Source organism: Nanorana parkeri, unplaced genomic scaffold (genome assembly GCF_000935625.1).
Source record: "Nanorana parkeri isolate BGI_ZX_2015 unplaced genomic scaffold, ASM93562v1 scaffold447, whole genome shotgun sequence".
Lineage (NCBI taxonomy): Eukaryota > Metazoa > Chordata > Amphibia > Anura > Dicroglossidae > Nanorana > Nanorana parkeri.
In genome coordinates, this window is record NW_017306715.1 from 199008 (window position 1) to 204334 (window position 5327).

A 5327-nucleotide genomic window follows, 5' to 3' on the forward strand; every position below is an offset into this window, starting at 1 on the left:
GACACAGCCTTATGCTGCACCAGTGACATCCTGGCAGAGGAAATAGGCTTACATTAATGATGTAAGAGTCCTTATATGATTGTATAATACTCATTGTGTAATTCTAGCGTAAACACAAAGGAAAAGGCCACCCAGGCACACACGACGACTGTTGCTGTGACCACTTCCAATCCTCTACACCGTGCGCGCTCCTCACAGCGGACACGCGCCTCCCAACAGCAGCATCCGTATTAGCGTAACCTGTGCGCGCGCACAAAGCCTCTGCCCACTCCAGGCCGGCGCGCTCCCGTGCATCTGGCGCCACGGGGAACACGGGAGGGAGGAGGAAGAGCCGGTCACGTGACGGAACGTCTGTCTCCACGTCTAGTCCTCCTCAGGTTTAAACACATTCGCCGCTGCCTTCCACACCACAAAAGGCAGCGCCAGCAATTATCCGCGGACAAAGGGTTCATTTTAGGTTTAGCTGTGACGGTTTTGTTTAGTCACGTGACCGGCGCAGCCAATCCCAGGCCGCGCAGGGAGAGAAGGGTAGAAATACCAGGCGGACGGGGAACCAGGCGGCCGCCATTGCTAGGTATTTGGGGAAGGTCTGGCATGGGGAAACGGGTGCTGTATGTCACTGGGTTCCTGGGATAGCCATCCCTGGTTGGCTTCCAGGCTTGATGCCGGCTAAGGGGCCCTGCGGGAGGGCCTCTCTCAGCTTTCGAGTGCGGCCTAGTATGGCCTCCAGTGGCCATCCAAGCAGGCAGGGTGGGGGGTTCTCCTTGAGTGTGGTGTAATTCAGAAGGGGAGGGGGGCGGCTTGTACGATGTGTGTTGGGCTGTGGTTTTACATCAGCTATGGGTGGACAGTGGTGGTGTCTGGAGCTCCAATGGCAAGGTCTGTCATACAAGGCCTCCTGTTCTCATCCATTCTCCTACAGCTGGAAGGCTGCTACTTTTCTTCTTTGTTAAATAAAATCCCAATGAGGCCTGTGGGGGACCCTTGTAATGCCTGTGGGTGGGCACACCTGTCAACCATTGCTGGCATTTCTGGCCATGCAGATGATGGTTTACAGTGCACAAAGCATCATATGATGCCTGACTGTCACATGGATAATATGGTGATGGGTGGGCAGACCTGTCAACTGCCAGCATTTTAGGCCATGCAGGTGATGTTTTAGAGATTGTTCACACCACGTCCATTGAGCTGTATGTTTCTATACAGCACTAGATGTATAATGTGAACGAGGGACATAAAATGTTCTGTGTACCCTGTTCACACCATACATGAGCTGCGTGTATCTGCACAACACCGTGCAACAGACCTGGTGTGAACATGCCCTTACTGTACAAAAAGCTTCACATGATGCCTAAAAGATGGTGTGGATGATAGGTGGGCAGACCTGTCAATGACTGTCAGAATTTTAGGCCATGCAGGTGATGTTTTAAAACTTGTTCATACCATGTCCATTGAGCTACGTGTTTCTGCACGTCACTGTATGTGTCATGTGAATGGGGGGTATAGAAAATTTTCTATGCGCCCTCTTCATACCTTACTTGTGTTATGCATAACATGCAGCTCAATGGAAATGGTGTAAACAAGTCCTTACTGCATCATATGATGCCTAACCGTGCCATGTGGCGTGGGTGACAGGTGCACATATCTGTCAAAAACTGCTACTATTTCACACCAATGCATGTGGTATTACACCAATGCAGTTGCATTTACAGTGCTAGAAATGCTATATGATGCCTAACCACGCAACGCAGAAATAATAATGGTGCTGTTGATAGACTTTTCAATAGCCACTAACATTTTATATGAATGCAGGTGATTTTACTGTGCAAGAAATGTCAAGGTGCATAACCAGGCAGCGCCCAAAAATGGTGCAAGCGACAGGTGTGCAGAGCTGTCGTAAACTGCTAGTATTTACACCGTTGTCAGTGATACTGTGCAAGAAACATAGGATGCATCAGCATACCACACACAAGAAATGAAGGTGGTGAGAGTGACGTGCTGGATCTGCCAAGAACCGATGACCTTTCACACCAATGCAGGTTATATTACTGTGCCAGGAACATCATGAGATGCATAACCACACAAGAAAACAAAGCTTGTCCATGATTGATACTTGGCATTCCATTGATGCAGGCTGGACACAAATCCCATTTCTAACATTTATGGTTGATTTACTTGTGTCCCCCCCCTGTCTTATTTTGTAGATCTCCACAACTTCACACATGGCCTCTGTTGTTCAACGGCATATTGGCTGTCATTGTAAGATTCAGTCTTCTGCACTGGTGCAGGGGGTACACTGTTGGGTTCCACCATGTATCAGGTGGGCAGACCTGAGATGTTTGGTGCAGAGATCTCAATGCATGAGTCCCAGTGAGATGTACAGAAACCAAAGGGTGGTTCAGTCTATACGGTCCAGCTGTCCACCTATTATTCTTATATCTTCTCTTGGTAAAATCTTCAGACCGTAGAAGAGATTTTTTATTTTTTTAATGATTATTTAGTCAGGTGCCTGTATGTGCAGGACAGTTTTCAGATATTGCATTTGGTCAATGAAAGGCTAGTTTATGCAGGTAGCACAGTTTGTGTACTGAAACTTTAGGGTTATACGAAAGAGGTAATACTTTCATCTTCAAAGTATCCAATGGTGGCATTCTCTCAGCTCCTTTTGTCTTCAAAGCCTGTCATTTAAAAAAAATGTTTGTCGCCGCACTTTCAATTAGGTAACACCATGTTTGCCTATAGACTCTGTGCAGTGTCAGCGTTGTCCCACTTGTTGGCATGTTCATGAGGAAACGTAGAAGGATGTGCTGAAGAACTGCACACCAATGTGTCCACTTACTGCTGTAGATGAAAACAACTTCAGATGACTCACTGACCTCTATGGACATGGCTTTGGGTTGTTTTATAAAAACTTTCTGCTATTTATGCACTGCAGTAAAATAACAGAAAGATTAGAACCCTGCCTATGGGCTGTACTGGTACAAAATACAGAATTCTGGGAGTTGGAGTTCAAATCCGTGTAAGACCCTGTTGATTTTAATGCGCTTTGAAACATGAAACAACACATTCACACAGCTTTACCATTTTAATGGTGCTAGTTCTCTGTGCTGTGCTCTGCAATGGACAAATGAGAACAGATCCTTTAATGACCAACATGCTTTGTAGGCATGTAACATGTTTTGATGCGTTTCTAGTGCATGGAAACCATCACCTCCAATAGCAACTTGAACTTTACTCAACATTTCATAGGATGACACAATCCAACAAACGAATGTGGACTGCATGAAAACACGCATTGCTATTGCAAATGAAAATGTATAACAATGCACGTGTTAACCCATTATAAATGTCACAGCTTGTAGCTGTGCAGGCACAAGAAGTGCTTTGTTCTTGGCTGTGGTGATGTGCATGACTCTTCACAAAAAGTAAAAAAAAATAATCCCAAACTTGTTTCTTAATTTAAAAAATCGATGTATGATATAATGACATGAGCCTATCAGCATCCTGTTTACTGTGATTCATACTACATGTTTTACAATCTTAAGCTCTAGTGATTTAGAATGGAAAGAGATAAGTCTACCTCTGCAGCTTCAAAGGTCAAATCCCAGGACTTCTGCAAGTTGTCTTGCCCTTTGTCTTGGGGTTTTTTGTTCATAGACTTCTTTTGGGCCAGTTGATGGCAGAGCAGTCCTCCACTTTCAGAAGCATTTTAGGTTAAAGACTGTGAAGCTAGTTCCTGGTTAAATATTGGCCCTTATATTTGTAGTAGTATTCTGCTCACTTGACAGTCAGTTTTATCTTGAGCCATCTTTGGCCATTTTTACATTTGCTTAATCCTGAATTTCATCTTTGTGCACAGCGTTCGTTGTGTGCATATATCAATATATACATTACAAATTGTGCCTTGTCCTGACACCAAATTACTCTTTCTGTAGACCCTGATTTAGAGTGGCAAACTATGTTTTAATCTGTATGCAATTGTGTACTCTGCCTCTGTAGCATTAAGCAATATTTTGCCCTCCTCGCAACCGCTCTGCAAAATCACTTAAATACCAGACTTCAAATGAAGACTATGCTATACCAATTCAATGTCCTGTACAATGGCTTCTCTGCAACACTGAACATATAGGTATAGTGGTCTGTGTTTCATTTAGAAATAAAATTAATATGTAAATAACCTACATTTTGGCGTTGGTTGTCTTTGCTTTAGGAATAAAGTACCCCCCCCCCCCATTGTAATTGTGCTGTAAGGACTTATCTTAAATGATGCCTCTTGATCCAATCATCTTCCTTACACTTCTTTCCAGAAGTCCTTCCAGCACTGGTGCTGGTCTTTGATCCAGCGCTGACTGCTGTCTTCTGTGTCCCATGGTGTCTGCATGCCCGCTTGGGCTGCAGCTAATGATTAGTCTTAAAATCGATTAGTTAGCCGATTTATTAAATTTGATGTGAAAAAAAAAGGCTCCAGTAATGCCAGCAGCTATAGAGGAACAACAAATCCCAGCAAAAATACATTATACAGCGGCACAATGGAGAATAACACCAGCTATAGAGGAACAACAAATCCCAGCGATAATATATTATTGCTGGGATTTGTTCCTCTATAGCCGCTGATGTTCTGCAGTGTGCTGCTGTATAATACAGCGACACAATGCAGAATACCACTGACCAGATATAACACACACACAGTGCATTTGGTATCCAGTGATGGGACTACTAGTTTGTATTAAGATTGTAGTCCATCACAGGAGCAAGCTTGGAGCGGTGGAAGTAAAAAAAAAAAGTGTGGTGTGCAATATAGTGAAAAGTGTAAAATTATAGAGCAATGAATGCAGAATGGCACCGGCTATAGAGGATTATAAAGCACAATGCAGAATACCACCAATTATAGAGGAATACAAATAATCTCAGCAATAGTACATTATAGCTGGTGGTATTCTGCATTGCGCTGTATAATGTACTATTGCTGGGATTTGTAGTCCTCTATACAGCGCAATGCAGAATACCACAAATACTACCAATATATTATACATACAGTGTATAATGTATTGCTGGGATTTGTAGTCCTCTATAGCTGATGTTATAATATACAGCACAATGTACCATCAGCTATAGAGGAATACAAATCCCAGCAATACATTATAGAGCACCATGTGTGGGAAAGTGCAGGCTTACCTGAGCAGTCTTCCAGCAACTTACTTCTGAGATCGGGCCTGTCTATCGGCGGCGGTCATCCCCCCACCCCTGCTCCTCCTGTCTTCTCCCCGCCTCCCTGTGCTGATTGTGGATGTGGGCGGGCGGGGAGGAGGTGCTGCGTGTGGATCGTG

The 5327-nt window shown here is 44.2% G+C and overlaps 1 protein-coding gene across 1 annotated transcript in view; it reads left to right on the forward strand.

Annotated features, from left to right (window-relative positions):
• Positions 1–423: 423 nt before the first annotated feature.
• Positions 424–5327, forward strand: part of ZNF644 (zinc finger protein 644) — a 62856-nt gene continuing 57952 nt past the window's right edge. The window contains exon 1 of the mRNA XM_018560303.1: positions 424–574. The gene's annotated coding sequence lies outside the window, so the exon portion shown is untranslated. The remainder of the gene's footprint in view (positions 575–5327) is intronic.